Source organism: Cebus imitator, unplaced genomic scaffold (genome assembly GCF_001604975.1).
Source record: "Cebus imitator isolate Cc_AM_T3 unplaced genomic scaffold, Cebus_imitator-1.0 Scaffold403, whole genome shotgun sequence".
Taxonomy (NCBI): Eukaryota; Metazoa; Chordata; class Mammalia; order Primates; family Cebidae; genus Cebus; species Cebus imitator.
Genome location: NW_016107718.1, coordinates 293,878 through 318,532, shown reverse-complemented (window position 1 = coordinate 318,532; position 24,655 = coordinate 293,878). Strand labels below are relative to the sequence as shown.

At 43.6% G+C, this 24,655-nt stretch overlaps 1 long non-coding RNA gene across 2 annotated transcripts; it reads right to left on the bottom strand.

The window, feature by feature from the left end:
* Nucleotides 1-8,354: 8,354 nt before the first annotated feature.
* Nucleotides 8,355-18,200, bottom strand: LOC108289432. Of its 2 annotated transcripts, none has more exons than XR_001819159.2 (4): nt 17,254-18,200; nt 14,979-15,056; nt 11,463-11,573; nt 8,355-9,688 (listed from the first exon to the last, which is right to left on the bottom strand). It is a non-coding gene; the product is annotated as an uncharacterized LOC108289432 (long non-coding RNA). The 2 variants fall into 2 exon arrangements; XR_005196917.1 differs by having other exon boundaries at nt 8,355-8,982.
* Between the last annotated feature and the right edge of the window lie 6,455 nt (nt 18,201-24,655).

The following is a 24,655-nucleotide window of genomic DNA, read 5'->3' as shown; positions in this document are numbered from 1 at the left end:
TTAGTAGAGACAGGTTTTCACCATGTTGCTCAGGCTGGTCTTGAACTCCTAACTTCAAATGATCCACCTGCTTCCTCCTCCCAAAGTGCTGAGATTACAGGCATGAGCCACCATGCCTGGCTAGAGAGGCTCTTTTCAACAACAAGTTCTCTTGGAGAACTAAGAGTGAGAACTCACCTCCACAAGAATGGCACCAAGCTATTTATGAGAGATCCACCCCCATGACCCATACACCCCCGACCAGGCCCCACTTCCCACACTGGGGGTCAAATTTCAAAATGAGATTTAGTGGGGCCAAACAAACCATATCCAAACCATAGCAGTAACAAACAACAATCAACACCTGTGACTCTGTCAGCAACAGTTGTTGCTAATGCTTTGAAACATCATTTACATTCATCACATTTTGAAGGTACAATACTCATTTTTTTAATTTAATTTTTTTTTTTTTGAGATGGAGTTTTGCTCTTGTTGCCCAGGCTGAAATGCAATGGCGAGATCTCAGCTCACCGCAACCTCTGCCTCCCAGATTCAAGTGATTCTCCTGCCTCAGCCTCAGGAGTAGCTGGGATTACAGGCATGTGCCACCATGCCCAGCTAGTCTTTTTTTGTATTTTTGTTAGTAAAGATGGGGTTTCTCCATATTGGTCAGGCTGGTCTGGAACTCCCGACCTCAGGTGTTCCGCCAGCCTCAGCCTTCCAAAGTGCTGGGATTACAGGCGTGAAGTTACAATACTTATTAAACCCATCAATAGATCTTATCTAATGTCTTAATAAAGAAGTATCTATGTGACTATATCACATATTTTTACAAAGTGTTTAATAATTATTCTTCAGTAGAATTGGTTTCTTTGGTATCCTATGTATTTAGTTTTATGCTTTTAAAAATAGTATTCTGAGAAAGGGTCAAGGGTTCTACAAGACTTCTAAGAGATGCCATGTCTTTAAATCTGAAAAGATTTAAAGACTCCCTGCCCCAGCTTTCTTGGATTGCCAGTTATAAATACATCAATCACAGCAGAAACATGGTGGATGATAATGACCAATGCTTAAGGAATTTAATGTAGGCATGGGCTTCTAATAGGGGTTCAACCCTCCTGGGCTAAGACGCTTCAATGAAAGGGTGGAGAGAAAGAGAACCTATTGTCAGCAAGCTTGCAGAACTGCAAGGCAAACCATTGCATAACCACGGGTTTGATTCACTAGTTGGCCACTTTTATTCAGCTTATTGAGATTATGATATTCTTGTCTTCAAGGATGATAGCAGGTTATTAGGCCTTCAGGTTCAAAATTGCCCTCTGCAGCTCTTGTGAACTCCCCTGACTCCCCACGTATTGCCCATGGGGTTCCCCGATTCTTTGTCCTAGAAGTCCTGCCATAACTTTGACTTAGAGCTTCATGTAGAACTTTATAAGAAATAAGGTTCTTTGTCACCAACAGAAATTGACTCTATAATGTCAGGTCCTACTGGACATTACTTGAGATTATTTTTCCCTGAGTTTCAGCTGATTCATATTCTCAATGGCTGACTCAATTATGACTCAATCATGATCACATCGTTTTAATTTACAAAATTTGAAGAGAACCATGGACAGAAATAGAAGGGAAAAACATGTAAAATGAATAAGAATAAAAAGAAAACATGTCAAATGAATAACAGTGTTCCTTTGTCTTGGTATAAAACTGAAACTTTTCTAATAATAACACATAATTTACATTTGAGTGCTTTTATAGTCATCACGTGGTTGGATGTCCATAGCAACTCTGTGAGGTAAGCAGTTGCAGAGGCTGAATCACAGAGAACCTAAAGGACCAGCTGGAGACCTTAGACTAGAAGGCCTGACCCAGGCTGGGGATCAGGCCTTCTGCTCTCCGGGCCCAGTCTTCTTTTCACAACATCTGAAGAGCCCAGAGCCCTTTGGTGAAGCTAAATAAAATGACATAAACTAAAACAAAGAACTGTGTGTTGATTGAAAACTGAATGAGATTGGAGAGCAAAATAATAAATATAGGCACAAAGCCCATGTTTTCCAGGAAAGCTCTTCATGTTCATAACAGTCGCAGAGGAGAGAAGAGGAAGGAGAAGTCATTGGCCATTCTAAAGAAAAGAATGAAATGATCATGTACACGGAAGGTAGGATCCTGCAAAAGAACCTGGAAATCATAAACAATGGAGAATCTACTTTAAGTTCTATCTCAGTGTTTAACAAGTTTACTGCTGATCTACTCATATGTTTGCTTTGTTTGATATTCATATACACACATGTAAGTATATAAATAAAAATATCTGTATATTTGATGCATTTCTCATCATAGTATGATCTATGATGCAAATAATAATGCCTTGGGTTTTTAAATATAATTTCTATGCAATTTGTTGAATCACATACAACAAAAAATATCTAACATGTTTGGTTCTATTCACAAATAAGTAAATAGCTCCAGGTCTTGGTGGTTGTTCTTTTTATTGCAATTGGGACAGATTTTTGTTTTGTTTTTTAATTACCTCTTTCCCATCTACAGGGAAAACTTCGTGCTCATGAAAAGAAAAGGAGGCTGGAGGGCCCTGGCTGGTCGCTAAGCATCGTACATGCAGGCAGTTGCTACACAGGTTTCCCGATCCTGATTTGAATCTCAGGGGCCAGAGCTGTGTGTGTTCCACAAAAGACCCTTTGAAACTCCCTTCCCTTCCTGGTTTGACAAAGCCCTAAATGAATGACCTTTGAGGGAGGGACGCATTGATTTGGCTTGGCCGCTGATCTCTCATGAAGGACTGTGAGCCATACTCGTCTGCCCGGGATCTGCTGCCTACTGCCTCCACCTTACTGAGCTCTTTGGTTATTTTCCTAATGAGCTGTCTGTTTGCCTCCAGCCTTCCAGCCAGATGATGAATGTTTGCAAATCATAAAGTAAGTATGCAGCACTTTGGACCTAAAAGGAGCCGTTCCGTATATTGTGAAATCCACCCACTCTGGAGCACTTGCCGGGGCTGTCCCTTTATTCTGTTTGGCCCTCGGCTGGGCAGGCATGCTACCCTTCAGTGAGAGCTGTCCCCAGCCTTGCCTTTACATTCTCCCAAATCACACCTCCATAGCTGCCCCTTCTCACCTCCCGCGCCTTGCCAGATGTGCTTAGGTGGCTAACAGGCAGACGGTGCACAAGCTTAGGGCAGCAGCAATTCAAAGAAGAAAAGGAAAACGTGAAAATACTTTAATCAACCAGGTGGTTACCATGGGAAACATTTTTATATTTATGTTGTAGCTTTGAATAGCCTTTATTTTGACCATGGGGTAGCAGACAATGAATCTTAATATCTTTGATTCATGGAGACTTCAAAGGTCTTTATCAGGCACTGCTTTCTAGAGTTCTGCAGACTAGCTTTTGCTCCTCCCTGCTTCCCACTGAATCTTGCACCCCAAGTTGATGTGACTCAGGAGTTAAATCCTGCTGGAAATCTGGAACTCAAGCCTTGATCTACCTTAACATGAACTATTTAGCTCCTATTGTTCCACCCTTGCGCGACCCCAATTAAGGCAATTACAGAACCCAGTACTTTCAGAGTCTTTAAAGCCAAATGATAAAAGGTTTATTCCTTAGATCTGTGGTAGTTTGGAATCTTCATTTTCATGGAGTTGATGAACACTAAGTATTTACTCTCTTCACATATGTTACAAAAAAATTGTATGACCTCAATCTCCCATATCTTCTAAAAGACTTATGTGCATATTTTCACTAGATCATAGACCCACGATCTAAAATGGGCATTGAAATTTTTATTTTAAGACCTAGAAGGTGCTGTGTAACCAAATTCTCCTAAATTGTAAGATGGAGTTTACACACCAAGGTAGAAGGACCTGTGGACAATACGCCCATAGGAGTCAACTCAGGTGGATACGCGATTGCTGTGCTGGCTGGACCATTTCTGCTCTAAGTCACACCAGGTGAGGTTGAGAAGACGAGGGGCTGATTTAGCAGCTGTTAGTTGTTACCAAATACTGTATGAGCACTAGATTTCAAAAAACTTTGAAATATATATATATGTGTATACATACACACATATATACATATACACACATACACATATATATACATATACACATATATATACATATACATGTATATACATATGTGTGTGTGTATATATATATATATATACATAGTGAGTGTGTATATATATTTGCACAAAAAGTAAACCAGATAGACGGTTGCATCTCTTAAAGAAATTACAACAGCACTTTAAAATTTTTAAAACTACATTGCCCACAGCATTTAAAATATAGCGTAGGTATTTTTAGACAGCTTTATGAAGTTTTTGAAAAAATAAAACTACACGCAGAAGACCTAATGGTTTGATTTACAGTGCCGATTTTAAAATTGTATTTTCAGAGTTCCAGCAACCAATACATCCCCTCACCCCTGGAGTCCCACGTGTCCTTTCCTAGGTAACCTCATGCTGGGAAAGAACATAAGGACTGGAGCTGCAAGATCAACTCCATATTCTATGCCTACTCCTTCTCCTACCCTGACAGGAAGAAATCATGGTGCCTGAGTTTCTGTAAACAGGAGGCTCTTGCTCAATGCTCTGGGGAATGCAAACCCCAAGTCCTGGCAGAGGGGAAATCTCCTCCCACTTTCTAAAACGAGACAGTAGGGTCTAGTGTGAACCGTGGAGTTCAGTGGCGTGAGCCTGAATGGTCACAGTGTGGCTACATCAAATCAAAACACACAGGCAATTTGGGTACATGTCCCCTGCCAGTTTTGGATGGAAATGAGAGTCGGAGGAAAGACCCCGAGAGCTCCAAACTTTCACCCTCCAGGTCACTGGTCGCCTCTCTAGGACCCCAGGGACAAACTACTCCTCTCTGTGATGTGGGATTCGCTTGCAGAGACAACGCATTTGTTTAGCCTTACACATGAATGAAGAGCATATGGAGAAGTAAACCCCACTGACCACTGCTTCCCCGAGTGACTTCTCTTCCACGCCCCTCATAGAAAGCCCTACAAAGGAAAAATCAATCTTCTCAGCTTTAAACCTGCCTTCTGTCCTCGTCAGATGTTGCCAAGCACGAAGCGTTACGGGGGCTCCTATCACAAAGCAAACAGAGCTGGAGCAGCCGGAAGGAGAGCTGCTCTCTAAAAGCTTTTAAACATGTTGTATTTTTAAAACCACTTACTGAAGAGGTGAGTTATTTTCTACTCCTCCTTCCCCAGAAGCACAGACATTAAGGTTACCTAGAAACCTGTCCAGGAAGCATGTGGCAAATAACAACCATGCAATGGGAACATCCGGATTTGTCATCTAATAGGAGATGGTATCAGCAAGGTCATTTTTGGTTAGATGTGGAAGATGAAACATCATTAGCTTGCATGCCCTGGCTATTGGGGGGGGGGTGAGGGCATTCCCATGTCCTCTGGGGGAAGGAGACTTTGCTTTTATCTTGGCTGGGAGGGCCTTTGTTTGGTACAAGTTGGAAATGAGTAAGATCCGAGATCGATGCTTCTCATACTGAAGACTGCCCATGGGAGGAACAGCAGAGGGAGAATACAGATGAGATGGGATCACCTCTACCCTGGAAGAACAGCTCATCTGTAGGATGCATGAGATAGGATGGACACAGAAAATGACCTGAGAACAAAATTGGTTTTTTAAGTTACAGAAGCAAAATAATATTCCATGAAGGACAAGAGGGGGGACAGGAAGCCTTTTTAGTAAAGGTAGTTTTAAATCAAGTCTCGAGAGACAGTGAGAACAGCGAAGAAGATGGGCGAGAAGGGATGGGATGGCGGCATGGTTCTGTTAGTGAGTCACGTGCGCTGAGGACATGGATGCAGTGCTGTTTACTTTGATATTTTATTTCCATTATTGTAGGAAAGGGAAGGAGAGATGACTCCTCTTTATTTTTATAACTTTAGCTGCAGACTTTCTTTAAAAAGCCTTCATTTCATGAAGGCAGTGTTGCTGTTTCCAAAGAGCTTATTCCTAATGCATATTTCCAACCAACACCCTCTCTGTGTCAGATGAGGTGATAACGTTTGTAATTACAGAGAAGCAGAAAAGTGTGACTCACCTGTTTCACCACAGAGACTTTGCTGCAGACGCGGGGCTTGGGGAGATCCAGCTGGCGTGAAAAAAGCAGCAGGAGCAATGGGCCGCTGGGAAAATGGTCTAGGGATCTTTGCTGTACCTTGTTCCCTTTTGCTTTACCCCAGAATAGATCCTTTTTTCCAGTTCATCATAAAGAAGGGGAACTAGTGAAACTCAGGACTTCTGGAAGTGAAGCTATCTGCAAACTTATTCTGAGGAATCCATGCAAACCCACAGGGCCAGCTATGGGACAATTCCTGGCCTTTCCACATTGACTTCTTTCCATTCAGTGGTCATCGGCTTTATCAGGGGCATCAGGGTTTCTGGGTAAGTCAGTAAGACATGGCCGAAGGGACTTGAGAAACCACAAAAAATTTGACACTAAAAATGCAGGCAGGAAATCTCTACATGCAAACAATCCTCAGGAAAGGGAGAGGCGTGCGTCATAAAAGTCTGGCTGACATTCTATAACTCCTCTCAAATTACATGCAGCCAGTGCTGTCGGCCTGACAATGTTGAGCAATATTCCAACCATTCTCCTGTCACGTATGCTTCATGAACGCTGGGCTCACCAGGCAGGAGCACCCAGGCGTCAAAACATTTGCCTGAGCGCTGAGGAATGCAGCCATGGTCTTCCTGGTGAGGCCTCAACTGTAGGAGGCACCTGACCTCCGCTCCTCTGAAAATGGAATGAGGCACTTGACAGAGCTGTACCTTGTCCTCCCCAGTCACCTGGAGTTTTAAGGTATGAGTTGGAAGTTGAAATATTTTTTGGCCCTTCTGACATACCATGACCTCAGGAAATTCAGTTAAGCTTTCTGCAATTTTTTGTTACCCCGTCGCTAAAATGATGTGAATTCACGCTACCTATTCAGCGGATATTAAAATGCAGTAGACCCAAGCATTGTTCTATGTGTGGGAGAGTGTATGTGCATTGCTAACAATCCTTTTCTTTTCCAGATTTACTGTTCTCACTACCCTGATGTATCTGGATCAGTTACAACTTATTACTTAGCAAAGTTTCAGTTTAAATTTGTGTCCTCTCTCTCTCTCTCTCTCTCTCTCTCTCTCTCTCTCTCTCTCACACACACACACACACACACACACACACACACACACACACACATTCACTCAAAATAATCAGAATTCTTTTTGTTTTTGAGACTGAGTCTCACTCTGTTGCCCAGGCTGGAGTACAGTGAGCGCAATCTCAGCTCACTGCAACCTCCGCCTCCCAGGTTCAAGCAATTCTCCTGTCTCAACCTCTTGAGTAGCTGGAACTACAGGCACCTGCCACCGTGCCTGGCTAATTTTTGTATTTTTAGTAGAGACAAGGTTTCTCCACGTTGGCCAGCCTGGTCTCAATCTCCTGACCTCAGATGATCCACCTGCCTCAGCCTCCCAAAGTGCTAGGATTATAGGTATGAGCCACCATGCCTGGCCAGAATTCTTTTTTTTTCAACTACATATGTTTTTCTGAGTGAGGAAGAAAGAGAATTTACATCACAAGGCAAAAATTACTTGTCGTATTGCATGTATCCATGAGAACATATTACATATACTAGCACCGTTTTCCCTGTGTGCCAGGGGTGGGGCAGTTTAGTTGGAAAAGCTAAATTCTGCTCCACTTGGCTTGAAAACGTTCAGATGTTTTGTTTGTCTATGTGTTTGCTTTCTTGCTTACTCACCTGGGACATCTAATCTTTGGTCTGAATGGTATCCAGTGAATACACTCCTGTCCCTCCCCCCAGCCCTCACCCAAATCCAGTAAAGCAAGAGATCAGCAGGGCAGCCAGAGAGCCCACACCAGTGAGGCCAAGAAGGAAAACAGAGCTCAAGAGGGTCCACACAAATGTTTTCTTCCATATCCACTCCCCAAAGGCTTTTTTTTTTTTTTGAGACGAAGTTTCGCTCTTGTTGCCTAGGCTGGAATGCAATGGTGCAATCTTGCCTCACTGGAACCTCTGCCTCCCAGGTTCGAGCGATTCTCCTGCCTCAGCCTCCTGAGTAGCTAGGACTACAAGCATGTGCCACCATGCCCAGCTAATTTTGTATTTTTAGTAGAGACAGGGTTTCTCCATGTTGGTCAGGCTGGTCTGGAACTCACGACCTCAGGTGATTCACCTGCCTTGGCCTCCCAAGTTGCTGGGATTATAGGTGTGAGTCACTTCGCCCGGCCTGGCTTTTTTTTCTCAGTAAAACTCCCCCCAAAAAGAAAAACAAAGAAGGAAACACACACAAAAAAATCAATGTGGTATAGAAATTTCCATAGAAGAACTTTAATTGAACAGTAAGATTTAATATTTCACCAGGTGAAAAGAGGAATTGAAAATTAGTAGAAAAATTCCTAGGAGACCAGATAGCCAGAACAAGGAATGGGGTGCGGGGAACTTAGGGATGTATGTTCCCCTCAATATGAGTAGAGGAGCAGCGTCAGGAGCAGGGCGTTGGAGAGAGGCATAGAAGAGAATCACCTTCTCCCAGCCCAGGCAAGCTACCTGGTGTAACTTCAAGTTCAGGCCAGCTGACGCTCCGGCCGGCTCTTGGAGAGGAAAAGGTTTCCCATGCCCCCACCGCCTCCCTAGTTAATTCTCTCCAGGTGCTTCTCTTGCTGTGAACCCAGGGTGCTATTAGCAGGCTCCTTCTTGTTCTCTTGTTCAAATCCTTTCGAACCTTCGGAGCTCTGCTGTTTCTAATTTCTAACTCCATCTTGTTTCTTTGCCCCAGTACTGAATTCTGCCATAATCTTCAGATCAACTCTAGTCGTCTCCATTCTTTTCTAGATGCTAAAATCTTCCAGTCATCTTCTCTTCCACTCTCTGTCCACTCACGAGTCACCTGCATTTCTCACCCCAGTCGTCATCCTCATCTCCATGAACCATCCTCTCCAGGGCTTCCTGCCAGAAAAGTATTTTGCAAGTTTCACTTGAATTGCTACACAGTATAATTCTGAACATGTAAATAATATATAAAGCCAACCTATTTTTGGAGCTAAGAGTAGACAACAATCTCTTACACTACAGATCCATCCCAAATTGGTAATGCCCTAAAAAAAAAAAAAAAAAAAAAAAAAAAAAAAAAAGGTGCTTATGAAATACTCAAATCCCTTCAGTTAGTACAAAAACAACTGGTGACCTAAAAATTCAAGGAATGGCCCAGAGTGAAGGGAAATGTAATGTTGACTCTGGTTTACAGAAAGTGAGTCTGAGTCATGGCAGATCCTGAAATTTCACATGAACTCATTCTGCCTGTAAACGCCCCGGCATCAATAGTGAGCAAACGTGCATTCTGGCCAACCAGGCAGAAGCACTTTGTTTTCCATTGTGCGGTGACGCCAGATCCCCGTGGCTTCTGACAAAGGCCCTCGTCAAGCCTGTGTGTCATCGTTTGCGTTTGACACAGCTGCAGCGAGGTGCGCGCAGACCACTTCCCGACTGTGCATCCAGCGGCCACCCTGCGGCCACGGCAGGCAGGCTGGCTGGGTCCGCGCGGGGTGCAGCGCCACCTGCTGGACTTCCTGTGGTAAAGCAGCAACCTGGAGTGGCGGCGGAGTCCAGGAAGTCCTGTCCTTGCGGTTTGCTTTCAGACCATGGTCAGGCCTGACTGCAAGAACAAAAGCACTTGCAGAAATATGCACTCTTTATGCAAACCAGTCCTTAAGGAGGCTTGTGATCCCTTCCTCACTACAGAATGTGGTGTGGCATGTATGTGGGGGGAAGGGGGGTGCACCCATTTGTGGGGGGGGTTATAATGTGTATGCATGTGTGGGTGTCTGTACATGACCTCTCAAAGGTAGGAAAAGTGACATCTTCGTCATCCTCCTTGTTGGATTGGTAAGGAACTGTACAGTTGACAGAAACTTCTATAACGTGTTCCATTTATCTCCTCGTTACGCTGTACAAGTAGATAAAATGTTCTCGACCAAATGAATTTTTGCCAGTGCTCTGACTCTGTGGTAGAATTACCCATGACCTAACCACACTGGAGGCTGACAGCTAACTAATGATCTTTCCCTCTTTTCAAAAGACTTTGCCCATATGGGAATAAAGACTGTCATGATCCCCCAGCCAGGCAGGGCTGGCCCTGGGCTTGGAGGAGGCAATGAAGTAAGAGGCAGCCAGCTATGGGAAAAAGTCAACCGCTTCCACGAGGCCAACTGTGGGTGTCTCAGGAAACAGACAAGTCACAAGTCTAGGTTTTTACCAGATCCTCTGGCCCTTCAGAGACGTGCCCGCATGTCACACACGTGAAGCCACTTTCCCTGCCTAGGAGGTTACTGACTTAAACGCAGGGACATTTGTCAAAGCTGGAAGCCTGACAGACAAAAGCAAAGGTGTCTGATGAAGGGCCCTGCTGGCTGGTGATGTGGAATGTTTGCTGACAGTTCTAGAAACACCAGGGAGCCAGCAGATTGAGCTCTCTATATTTTCCTGGCTACCAAATAATAACAACTACAGTATCCTGAGGGCTTACTCATACCAGGCAGAAGGCTAAGCGCTTTACCTTTGTTTTTTGTTCGTGCAATCCTCAAAACTGCTCTATAAGCCATGCAGTATGATCAGCCCTGCTTTCCCGATGAGGAAACTGAGGCCCAGAGGGGTAAGTTCCCTGCCTAAGTTTTCGCAGTTCAGGAGAAAAGGGAGGGCTCAGGTCTCTGTGGCCCATCTCCTGATGCTGACCCTCCTGCTTCCCTGCCATTGGTGCCCTGCAAGGCCCTGACCTGTCCTCTATTTGTCTGCTAGGTTGAGGGCCACAGCAACACACCAGCCACAGGCCCACAGCACTCATTTTCATGAGAGCAGGGCTTGAGGAAAGAGCTTTCATTCCTGTTGTTTTGAGCCAGGACAACAGACTGGGAAATGGTTGGAACACACAGTTCTAGGTCAGAGGTCAGGGAGCAGAGAGGACTCCAAAGGCTAAACTAAACAAGGCTTCTCACAGCAGCTCGGGCCATGCTGAGACCCACGGGCTGGGGCTGGCCAACCTGCTCCCACATGGGATAGAAGAGTGTCCACAAGGGTGGCCTGGCCTGTTCCTGCCTAGAGCAGATGAGGAAAGCCCTGTCCTGGATTCAGCTCCCAGTTCTGCTACATTCCAGCTGAAGGCCTGTGGAACAGTCGTGAAGAGCCACACATGGCAATGTCCCCTCTCTGGAACCCGAGACGCCAGGGCTCCTCACTGTAAAGTGGCAATAACGCCAGCCAGCATGCAGAATTGTGGTGGGGTAATTAACAGGAGCTAATGTATGAGAAGGAGCTGTTACACTCCAGGACTCTAGATACCCAGTTTTATGGCTATCAGTTTCACAGCAAAAAAAAAAAAAAGAAGTATTTTTATTATTCTCATATTATTCTTATTAATTCTGGTGTGCACTTACATGAGAAACGGCAAAGGGATATTCTGCTTGCAGTCTTTTGCCCTGTGGCAGAAACTTTCCAGACAGGGTGTCATCTGTCATCCTGCACAGCTTCTGTGATGCAGTTTGATCCTGATAGATAATAAAAGTGACATGTTTTATCAAAATCTTCCTACATGGCTCAGGTTCACTTCCACTGACACCAGTGCTATTAATATTTCCCCCATTAAGCCAATCCATCCTAAAAGCCAAAGAGAATACCACAGTTACAGGTTTCAATTTAAAGGCTCTGATGGATGAGCGTAAGAAGGGAGTGATCACCGAAGCCCAGTCCTTCCTGCAGGAGCAGGGAAGCTAAGACCCGGGCCAGCACTGCCCACCCCCCCACCACCAAGGGTGCAGGGCAGCCATGTAGAAACTGGCACTTACTAGGCCAAGACAGCACAGGCCTCCAGCCTTCAGACAAAAGCCTTTTGTCTGGGAGGTGCTGAGGGACACCACACAATGCTGTTTCTTTCTAAATTATTTTTTCCCCTGAATGCTATCTAGATCCTGGAAAGCTATTTCCATGAACTGATTTTAAAATATCCTATATAAGTGAACACTTGTCATTGACATGAATGTCCAACATTAGGGGCTTGGTTAAGTATAAGATGGTGTATCCCATGATGTTTATGAGAGTTTATAAACGCAGAGAGGAAGGATGCAATAGCATACAGGAAGGCTTGTGTTAGGCTCACATATGAAAAATAAAAACAAGAAAAAAGAAGCTGCAGGCAGGAGTGTACTGGGGCTGACAAGCTGACAATATAAAAGATAAACGCTGAAACTATTTTGCAGGATACTGAAATGGTGAATACTGACCTGCATTCGTCAAAACCCACAGAACTGTGCAACACAGAGAATAAACTTAACGTCAATGATAGATTTTATTTAATAATAGTGTATGAATATTGGTTCACTAATTGTAGCAAACATAGGGCATGAATACCAGATGTTTGTTATAAGATGATAATAACAGAGGACACTGTGCTGAGGAAGGCAGAAGGAAACAGCTGTCCTGGTGGCTCAATTTTACTATAAACTTTAAACTGTCCTAAAAAATGAAGTCTATTAATTTTCGTAAAACTAAAAATAAATAAAGAGATAACCAGAAAGCAATATATCAAAATATAAATAGCACCGTTTTTGGATAACAAGATTATGACAAGTTGCTTTTTCATGTTTTACTTTTCTGATTTTCTGCATTCTAATTTTTTTGATCAGGTCAAAGCAGTGAAAGGTTTGAAAACCTTGTCTGGGCGACTATCCTCTGAGGCAGGAACTGTGCCGGCTCACAGTGCTCTTGGTCCAGTTCCCTAAACACAGCAGGACTCAGTAAGTTTTGCTAATAGAGCATAAGCACTTTAAATGCGTCTTCGGCCAGGCGCAGTGGCTCATGCCTGTAATCCCAGCACCTTGAGAGGCAGAGGTGGGCGGATCATGAGGTCAAGAGATGGAGACCATTCTGGCCAACATGGCGAAACTACGTCTCTACTAAAAATACAAAAATTAGCTTCACGTGGTGGCACGCACCTGCAGTCCCAGTTACTCAGGAGGCTGAAGCAGGAGAATCGCTTGAACCCAGGAGGTGGAGATTGCAGTAAGCTGAGCTCACGTCCCTGCACTCCAGCCTGGCGACAGAGCAAGACTTAAAAAAAAAAAAAAAAAAAAGTATTCAATTCTGTCTGCCTTGCAGCCTGCAAACTTGTCACCTCACAGCCTGACAGAGGGCAGCAAATTAAAGTAACAATTGTGAGAGGAACAGATCAGAGCATCTAACGAGCGATTGGTTAGGTCACCGTAAATTGAAAATCTCTCCTTAAGTGGATAGAGGGCTGCGTGAGCATCTTGAGAGGTATCTATTAAGTGGCATCAATGGATAGAGTGGCGGGTGCTGATATAAGACCAAACCCAATATATCATGTCATCAAGAAAGAAGCATGGGCAAGGCTTTGCCATGTAGAAATTGCAGCAGTGGGATTGGTTTAAGAATTGGGAACAATTATACCAAAAGAATTCTTAGCTGAGTGTCTGATTCTTGGTGAATCAGTCAACAAATAGTAACTGATATTTGAAAGCATTAGAGGGGTTTATTAGATCCTAGTTTTATAATTGTTTAGGAATAAAGCTCAAAGATAAAGCAATTCTTCATATTAAAATTATTTTACAATTTACAATCCTTCTCAACATTGATCTCGTTATCTGCCTTCATTTGTTCGCTTGGCTTGTAGCCTTGTATGACTGCAAACTCCACGAAGGCAGGGCCATGTCTTGGTTTTGTATCCCCTCCTCTTAACACTATGTCTGGCACACAGTTGGTTCTTACAGTGGATTAAAGGCTCTTGCCACAAATTTGTTGACGCCTTCCATCCAGAGGTGACATCTATGTATTTTATTTCCCCTTTTGAATCTGGGCTAACTTGTAACTGCTTTGACCAACTAAGTATGGTGGAAGTGACATTATGACACCACTGAGCCTAGGCTTAAGACAAACTTGGTCTCTTGGAGCCCTACGTTTCATATAGGAAGTCCAGCTACCCTGCTGATGAGTCCACGTGGAAAGGCCTGAGACCACATGGAGAGGGAGAAGAGCCCAATGAAGTCCAGCCTTCCAGCCATCCCCATCAAGAGATCAGATAAGTCGGCAAAGCTATTTTGACCTGAACAGATCAGATCAGCTCTTACTTGAATATCTCAAAGGACTCCAGGTGGCTCCACAGGGAGCAGAATCACCCAGCTAAGTCCTGTCTGAGTTCCTTACCCACAAAAGTCATCAGATATCATGAAATGATTGTTTCAGCCACTAAGCTGGGGTCGTTTGTTATGAAACAATAGATAACTAGAATAGCTCTTACTAAATGTTTGCTATGGATGGATAAAGGAATGGATGGATGGATGGATGGATGGATGAATAGATGGATGACTTAGAAGGGCCATTATCTTTCCTAGAGGAATAATGCTCAGAGAGAAAGCCAAAGGTCCTACAGTAAGCACTTGTCATTACTTCCTCCTCCCTTAGCATCTGAACCTCCTTCTTCTTTTGGAGAATATCCTGTCTTATTAAGTAAAGCTACTTCAAATTACAAAAGCAAAAATGCCATATATACCCTTCCACAGCCTTCCTTAAAGCTAAGGTACAGGACCCTGATGCAAGATCTTCAGTGAGACATTCCTGCCTCAAATTGTGAATCAGAAACTGGGGCAGGCTCCATTCCAGTGGGTGGTGGGCAGCAGCTGGAGTCTCAGCAACCCAAACCCTCCAGAAGCCCTGCAGCCACAGCCCCAGCAGCAGGGCCCGGTGTCTAGGTTCCTGGTATGAGCCCTCGGCTAGGTCCCATGTCCAGTGATATGAGCCAGAGCTACTGTGCCCAGCAGCAGTGGTGCCTTCACTGCATTGTGAATTCTTCCTACCTCCAAGCTTGTCGTCTCTCCCTCTCAGGGGTGGGGTAGTAGATTCCTTCTCTGCTGAAAGCTAGGAACCCTGGCTGATAGTACCAGATGTGGATTTCTCATTCTAGGATGCCAGGTTTTCCATGAATAGTTTTCAAACGGTGTCCTCAAGGTCCCAGGGTTCTGCAGAGGAAAAGCAAGAGAGTAAGAGAGCAGAACTCAGGACCCACATCCCCTATACTCCCAAACAAGCCAGCTTTTAGTTTAGTTTTGTTTTGTTTTTTCTGGAGACAGTCTTGCTCTGTCACCCAGGCTGGAGTGCAGTGATGCAATCTTGGCTCACTGCAACCTCTGCCTCCTGGGTTCAAGAGATTCTCCTGCTTCAGCCTCCCAGGTAGCTGGGATTACAGGTACCCACCACCACCACCCACTAATTTTTATATTTTTAGTAGATATGGGGCTTCACCATGTTGGCCCGGCTGGTCTTGACCTCCTGACCTCAGGTGATCCACCCACCTCGGCCTCCCAAAATGCTGGGATTACAAGCGTGAGCCATCACACCTGGCCACTTTTGTATTTTTAATACTATGATTTTCTATAAAATTTTATTTGGAAGAATAGTTCTCTTTCTAAACAGCAAGTTTGAAAATAACCATTTAAACACATAAAAACATAACCTATGAAATGGATTGTTTGGTGAAGCAAAGACAATTAACCAAGAGAAATGGTCACATAAACATCACAGTAAGCCCTTAAAAAAGATACTGTTTGTTCTAGACCAGTTATATCCAGGGGTTCCTCCTGGTTAAGGTTGGTTTTGATAGATGATTAAAACAGGACATTGAGGGGAGAGGTTGTGACAAAGACTGCTTGTCAATATACATCTAGGTCTAGTTACCTAGAAGGTGTAGAAATGGAACCCCAACCCTTCCTTTTGAAGTTTAATGTTATTAGAACGTCTCAATGGGTAGTAGCAGGGCCCTGCATGGCCAGCAGACTGGCAGTCACACCAGGGTAAAGGCCCATGAGGGATGATGAAATCCAGACCAATGACAGGCTCAACCCCCAAGGACATAACCTTCTCAAGGTGGGCTTGTCCCAGCATGCATCAGGCTACAAAAATCTCCTGTCCTAAGCACCTTGAACTTTGGGGATCCCTTTGGGGCAATGGCTCTGTGTGTGCGTTCGTGTATGTGTACATGCACACAGTGTGCCTGTGCAAACATAGAGATGCTAATGGTAACACCAGCACCTTCACCTGTGGTGGTGAGAATGACCCCGGCTGAGGTTGGTGAGAAGGGTCATCTTTTGCTGCCCCTCAACTGTGAGCAAAGACTGCTGGCCAATCACTGAGCCTTAGGACTACGAGCACCTCTAATTTTCAACCACCACAGCAGGGAGCAGGGACTGCCATCAACCCACAGCACACCTTGCAAGGCAGTGAAAGCCCCAGAGCAGCACAGATGGGGCTTCCTGAGCCAGGTGGCCGTTGGGTTCCTTAGACTCAGCACAAGGGTTGAGGAGATTCCAGCAGAGGCAAGAAGGACATTCTCTTGACAGTAATACGAGAACTCAAGCTATTTTATTTGAATATGTTTTAAAGCATGGCTTTACTTTATGCTCCAAGCTGGAGAGTTAGGAAATGTGTTCTATACATTGTCCTAGGATTGGAAGAAACCTTGGGGGACACAGACAATGAATGCTGTACACTTAGAGCAGTGGTTCTTAACCAGGGGGTGATTTTGATAATGCCTGGAGACATTTTCAATGGTCAAAATGGAGGCGGGGGTCTTACTGACATACAGTGGGTAGAAGTCAGGTGTGCTGCTAAGCCCTTCCACGCACAGCTCAGCTCCTCACAATAAAGAATTATCTGGCTCAAAAATTAATCTGAGGTTGAGAACCCTGACTTAGTGCAAGAGAGATCACTTCCAGCTGGTTAAAAACTAAACCAAGGAAAAAGATGAGAAATGTATAAGACACCATGTCACGGAGATATGTTCTCTGGATTTGAAATGTGTAAGAATCCACAGACTTTTATTGGAGGGGCCAGTGGTGAGGTTCTGCTGTGGATCACATGCTATCAGGTGTGTATATAATATCTCAAGTTTATTTTAAGTCCCTAGTCTACTCTAATATTGCTTTGGGTGGTATGTATTGTTGTCTTGTGCAATTTGGGTCTTTCTTTTAATGAAATTTTCCTCCTCAAGTATTGACTTCTGTGCTGTGAGCTCCTGTTGAAAGGGGGCATTGGCTGCTCTGGCACTCTGCATCAGGGAAGGAGTACAAGGAAGGGAAGGTAGTGGGCTCCAACCACTAGAACCATCATTCCTAGTCCCATTTGCTAACATTCCCATTTGCAAGTCTAGTTAGGATTTACCTTTAGCTTTAGGAAGAAGAGCAATAGGGATAAGTGGTTTGTTGTCAGTTTCTAGAATCCATGCTTCCTTCTTGCTTCCATAGCTTCTTCAACATTGCTTTGCAGGAAGGAGATACAGCCACACCAGTTGGACAATTAGCAGGAAGTGGAAATAAATGATTAATTTCACCTAGAGGGCCGATTAGAAGAGGAATAACTCATATGTGAAACAGAGCTGGGTCCCAGCTTGTCTTGGCCTGGACTGTTGGCTCTCTCTAAGTGGTCCCACTATTACCTTCTTCATGCAGCCTCTGATAATCCTACCCTTGACCTCCAGAAGCTGATGCTCCAACCATGAGGTAGGGGAATCTAGAGTTCCTGACCTCAGTGATCCCATTCATTTCTGTGTTTAAAGTTTCTGAGAAACCTGAAGGCTGACTCAAAACTGCCTGAGATATTTCTTCATTGCTCAGTTCAAACACAAGCCACGATTGCCTAGGCAAGTAGGAAGGGAAGGTAGAGGTCAGCTGTGAGCTGGACCTCACCGAGGAAAGCCTGGCTTGCCTGCTGCCACTGTAACAATGACTGGCCAGAGAGGCACGGACAGAACCCAAGAGCTTCGTGTTGTTCAGAACAGCAGGTCTGGGAAACAATACGACCTTGCTCAGTGATTGCCTACAGAGAAGTGTCCTCAATATCTCCTTCCTCAGAGAAACAAAGCCATTTCCTTGACAACAAAAGCCCATACTTGTATATTGTGCTAAAAATTTACAGCGCAAAGCCAAGGCTGAGTGCATGTGTGCACATGTGTGCTCATATGCTGAGCTTTCGAAACAGACCTTGCTGATGCCCGTCTGCCAACAAACTACCTCTTAACCCTGTTTCCTTAAAAAGCTCAGAGTTATAATTTTCAAAATTCTTAAGTTCAGCCAGGCGCCGTGACTCACACCTGTAATCCCAGCACTTTGGAAGGCCAAGGCAGGTGAATCACCTGAGGTCAGGAGTTCAAAACCAGCCTGGCTATTATGGTGAAACCCCGTCTATACAAAAATACAAAAATTAGCCAGGTGTGGTGGCAGATACCTGTAATCCCAGCTACTTGGGAGGCCAAGGGAGGAGAATCACTTGAACCCAGGAGGTGGAGGGGTAGTTATCCAATATTAAGCCACTGCACTCCAGCCTGGGTGACAGAGCAAGACTCTGTCTGAAAAAAAAAAAAAAAAAAAAAAAAGTTCTTACATTGAAGTTAAAGAGAATCAGAATAGTCTTTATTCAAGCTAAAAGTTTTTGTTTTATTCAAAATTAAAAACTCTCAATTTCTTAACTTCAAAGTCTCCAACTCTGAACTTAGACCTGAATATGCCAGCCTTCTTCCCACTGGAGAAGCTCAAAATCTTCCCAGCCATTTCCCTAGATGCCAGATGAAGTATTCCTGAACACACATCATTACTTAAAACTTGGGTTAAAAACATTCTATTTTTGAGATTTATATATGATCATTTATGTATGCTTTTATAGAGATATAATTAAAACATTTCAGTGACACATTGTTCTTCTAATACACACAAAATACTGATGAGTTAATAAATCACAAGGGCTATCACATATTATGCTTACCATGTGTTCAGCACTGTTCTAAGTGAGTTTTACATATACTAATATACTTGGACCTATCAACAAATAAAACAAAGACCAGAGTTAATAAACAAAAAAAAGGATGGGTAGATGGATGAATGGATGGATGGGTGGTAGGTGGTAGGTAATAATAGACTAGAACAATAGATAAAAATTTAAAGTTGAGGCTAGGCATGATGGCTCACGCCTGTAATGCCAGCACTTTGGGAGGCCAAGGCAGGTGAATCACTTGAGGTCAGGAGTTCAAGACCAGCCTGGTCAACATGGTAAAACTGTCTCTACTAAAAATGCAAAAATTAGCTGGGCGTGGTGGCACATACCTGTAATCCCAGCTACTTGGGAGGCTGAGGCAGGAGAATCACTTGAACCCAGGAGACAGAGGTTGTAGTGCGCCAAGATGGAGCTACTGCACTCCAGCCTGGCGACAGAGCAAGACTATCACAAAATAAAGTAAAAGCTGAGTCTGTTGACTTGCTAGCCACAGGAATACAGGCTAGGGAGAAATGTACTGAGTTAAGTGGTAGCTCACTGAGAGGGAGAACTCAGAGTTGTTAAAGGCTTGCCAGGGTTGGTTCATGTGGTTATTGCTTATTAAGGGTTGAAATCCAGTACTTTGAAAAGAACAGAATGAATCTGAAGGTCTAAATAGAGTTGGTTAAAAGAAACACCATTGCTCAGTGTTTGGGAAAAAGTCTTCAGTTAGGACCTAGTATCCCACAGGCATTCCAAGTTCATGGTTATTTATTTAGCTTCTGCTGGTCTGGAGTCAGCCTGGAGAAACACAATAGTCAGTTATGATCTGTCCTTGAAAAACGCTCCTGTAAGCAGAACATGTTCTTTTCCATTCCTCACAACAACTTTTTAAGGGGGTGCAATTATTGTCGTCCTCATTTCCCAGAGCTGGAGACTAAGGCACTGAGGTGTTATTTGCCCAAGGTCAAGCTAGAATTCAATCCTGGGAAGTCAGAGCCCACACTCTTAAACCCTCTTCTCAGCCAGCAAGCACGGCACAGATTCGGAACCAATTGCTGATGTGTATGTTGCCTATTTAAAATAATTTGTTATTAAAATTATACTTATAAAGTTGTTTATAATTTCAGCTAAATTAAATGAACAAATACTAATTCAAAGAGTACTCTGTATGATAAGTACTATGACTATACACTAGGTTTAACTTGAGATCTGACTTTAACCTTTGCAAACTGCTTTGTAAATGTTGGGCTATTTCATGAAAAAAATAGGAATATTTGCCTTTTTTTTTACATCTGTTGTCACAGGAACCAAGTCTATCTCCACAATCACACACATTATACTAATACCATTCTAAAGGAGTGAGTCTTTTAAAAGGCCCCCTGTTAAAGACTTTCTCATTCTCACTACCCACCCCCACTCACCCTAGTCTTACCTTCTACATCACTTTAAAACTTTTCTCATCAGAAATTAGAGGAATATTTTCTAATAGAAAATGAATTGCACTTGTTTGCCCATCTATCCCTCTCCTTGTATCTGCAAACCATTCAAAGACCATCACCTTGAGCTCTTTCAAGGGAAAACCATCTCCCAGAGTTTGAAAGGCACAGTGATGTACTGCAAAATCTGTGACCAGCGTCTTCTTACTTTTGGAGAGATTTAGTTTGGGGAAATAGAAGATATCTGATAAATCTGATAATTAAGAAAGTTGGCTGAGCTGTGTAATGCAGTTTTATTGTTCCAAACAAGTAGGACCCAAAGTAAAGCAATATGATTTTCATGTCACCAGTATTAACTAACACAAAGGCCATTTTAAAAGAGAAATCATGGTCAGGCACAGTGGCTCACATCTGTAATCCCAGCACTTTGGGAGGTCAAGGTGGGGGGGATCACCTTAGGCCAGGAGTTCAAGACCAGCCATGAATTAACATGGCTAACATGGTGAAACCCTGTTTCTACTAAAAATACAAAAAATTAGCCAGGCATGGTGGTATGTGCCTGTAATCCCAGTTACTAGGGAGGCTGAGGCAGGAGAATCGCTTGAACCCAGGAGGTGGAAGTTGCAGTGAGCCGAGATCTCATCACTGCACTCCAGCCTGGGCAACAAGAGCAAAACCCTGTCTCAAAAAAAAAAAAAAAAAGAGAAGTCCCCAAATTGTCTTGGTCAGTGGTGGTTCTATTGACGTAAAATTACTGCCTCTGAAGATGACTCCTTTAGTGGTGATTTTTTTAAACGTTTTAGTAAGTTTGTAGGAAAGCTCAGTATGACCACAGCATAAGCTGTATCTCATATGTACATCAAATTCAAATGTATAGACAACTGCATGGCTTCCCTTGTTGACAGCTCTAAATGTTTAAAGGTAATAGAGGTGGCAGAATAATATTTTACTAGAAGAAAGAGTTCCATGGCTAAGGAAATTTTCGGTACAGGACTAGTGTATCCTTGAGACTTTTCACAACACAAGGATTCTAAGATTCAATATTCTAAAAGATCTATGGCAAACTGAATTATTTTCAGAAGTGAGTTTCCACTGAACTAGACACATTTTTTTCTCTTAATTCCTCCTGTAAATGGTAGCAATCATTTATAGGCTAGTATTAAGCATCTTATCACTGAGAACTCTATAATATTTAGTCTTCCTTATGGTGACACTGATATATTTGGGATAATTAGCAAAAGACTAAACATTATGTTCAGTATGGTTTTTGCTTTAAAGTGTATTTTAAATGAGTTTCTTTTTGGAGAAAGGGAATCCCTGAAAGCGATTTAATTCACTATTAATATTTATCCATTTACATTTCATTGGAAAATCACTCATTCATCGCACGCACTGTTCTTCACTGCCACTAGGTGGTGCTCCAGCCATAATGTCGCTTCCTGAGCCTCCAGAACCTGTACGCTGCATACTGTCCTAGGGCAGGTCCCACTGAACGTGGCTGGTCTTGCAAAAACCACAGCCAGTGTGAGGTATGTTTCTAAGCTCCCTAAAGTTTACACAGAACCCCAGAGTGAGGCTGATAGTAGAAAAGCCTACTATACTGGAAAGCAGAACTCAACCCACAGTGGAAAGAAAATAACTAAGGCAGGTGGGGTAGTAGAGACAGACCCAGGATTTTCCCCCAATGGTGTCTTCAGTAGTAACCCAACCACCTACTGCAGGGGCTGGCCTAGTAATGCTGAAAGATGAGTCTACGCAGACACCTTCCATGGCCTTCCAAATACCACAGTTTGGCCAACATGAGCACCAGGAAAAAAAGATCTGAGAGAAGGACCAAGTATGGGGACCTTTGGTCTGTGTCTGCCCAGCTGTGCCTGGTACCCATGTTTCATATCTATCCAGATAGTATTTGCTCTGGGCTAGCAGCTCAGCATTTGCCAGCAGACGTGATTTGCCCCAGGAGGGCAGACCTTCCCCTGGGGTGTGAACAAAATTTATCTCCCTATTTCCCGGAGTTCTTTCAGTTACATCTGTAACTTACTAGTCAGTTCTGAGTCACTTTCCAAAAAAAACGCATAGAGGTACAAGCTTCAAAGAAAGACAATCTCCATACGTGGTTCAGTTTACAAATATGGACAGTACATGTGCATAGTCACAAATGCCAAGTGGCACAGAAAAAGAAGCAATCTGCATGAGCCAGAATATTTAAAAGGCTTCACAGAAAATGTGGTACTTAAAAACAGGACTGCAATGTTTGGAGCTGGAAAACATCTTGGCAAACATCTGGTCTGAGGCTCTGAAATAGTTCATCTGAGTTTTTTGGTTTTTTTTAGATGAAGTCTTGCTCTGTCACCCAGGCTGGAGTGTAGTGGTGCAATGTCGGCCCACTGCAACCTCCACCTCCTGGGTTCAAGAGATTCTCCTGACTCAGCTTCCTGAGTAGCTGGGACTACAGGTGCCCGCCACCATGCCTGGCTAATTTTTGTATTTTTAGGAGAGACTGGGTTTCACCAAGTTGGCCAGGCTGACTCAAACTCCTGACCTCTGGTCATCCGCCTGCCTTGGGCTCCCAAAGTGCTGGGATTACAGGCATGAGCCACTGCGCCCAGCCGTTCATCTGAGTCTTAACGGCTCATAAAGTTATCTCAAGAGCCATGCTTGAAGCCAACCAAGGAGGCTTCCGGGTCTCACTCACATTTCAACAGCTCCAGTTTTATCTGTTTACTTTATGGGGTTTCTCTTTAAGCTCTGTTTGAACAAAGAATCTTACTCCTTCTTTTTATGTTGGAACCACTGATCCAGTCGATGCTGCTCATTTTACAGATAAGATCACCGAAGCACTTTGGGGACTTTCCCAAGCTCACACATGCCTTGAACTGAAAAGGTAGGGAGCATTTTGGATATGTTGGACAAGGGTGATATGGTCTGGCTTTGTGTCCCCACCCAAATCTCATCTGGAATTGTAATAGGTGACTGGATCATGAAGGTGGTTTCCCCATGCTGTTCTTGTGATAGTGAGTGAGTTCTTATGAGATCTTATTATTTAAAAGTATAATACTTCCCAGCCGGGCATTGTGGCTCATGCCCATAATCCCAGCACTTTGGGAGGCTGAGGAGGGTGAATCAATTGTGGTCAGGAGTTCGAGACCAGCCTGGACAACATGTGAAACTCCATGTCTACTAAAAATACAAAAATTAGCCAGGTGTGGTGGCAGGCTCCAGTAATCCCAGCTACTTGGGAGGCTGAGGCAGGAGGATTTCTTGAACCTGGGAGGCGGAGGCTGCAGTGAACTGAGATCACGTCACTGCACTCTAGCCTGGCAATGGAGTGAGACTCCATCTTACAAACAAGCAAGCAAACAGACAAAAAAAGTACAGCACTTCCCCTTCACTTGCTACCTCTCTCTCCTGCTGACATGTAAGACACGCCTTGCTTCCCCTCTGCCTTCTACCATGACTGTAAGTTTCCTGCAACCTCTCCAGCCATGCTGAACTGTGAGTCAATTAAACCTCTTTTTTTTTTTAAATAAATTACCCAGTCACAGGTATTCTTTATAGCAGTGTGAAAGTTGACTAATACAAAGGGAAAACAGGGTGTCTGCAGGGAACAAGAAAGAACTACATCTTCATCTGACCCACAGGTTAGAAAAGCATGTTTGTCAAACTACATGAACCTAAAGACAGTTTATATTTGCTGCCCAGGTTCTATTCAGAGATATTATATCCTCTTGCCAGAGACACAGACATGCAAACCATATTTAATACTTACTAAACCCGAAACTCATACTCATAGACCTTGAAAGATAATAGAATTCTCATTTCCATTGTCCAGATGAATCTTCTCCATCTTTTGACAAAGTTATTTACTACTGTTTCTCAGAATGACTCCAAAGCAGTTAAGAAAAAGGCAGTACTCCATCCTGGAGATGATAATCCCAGCTCAGCAGTGGATACACTGGCGGATGTTTAGCAAGCTTTATAAAAATCAATCTTACTATAAAATGTTGATGCTTCCTCAACTCCCGTTTCCTCCTTATTTTATAAAATGTGGAATTTATTTCAGACTAGAGCTTGAGTCAAGCACCTGAGTTGGGAAGACCAAAAGTCAGTTCAGAGGCTTACTCTTGAAAAGCTCTGTGAAATCTATAATTCAGGTCACAAGGAGGACTCTGTTGCTCTTCCTCTCTGCTGGTGAAGAGAAAACAGAAGGTATCCTCTCAGTGTCCCAATGTATTTAGGTGAAAGATGCCCACCTCAAACCCACTTAAGCACAAAGAGAATTTACAAGCCCAGGCAATGGGAAAATTCAGGGCTGGCTCATGCTCAGCTGGAGAAGGAGGAGCCCAAATTGTGTCAGGAGGAATCCATCTCTCCCTCTC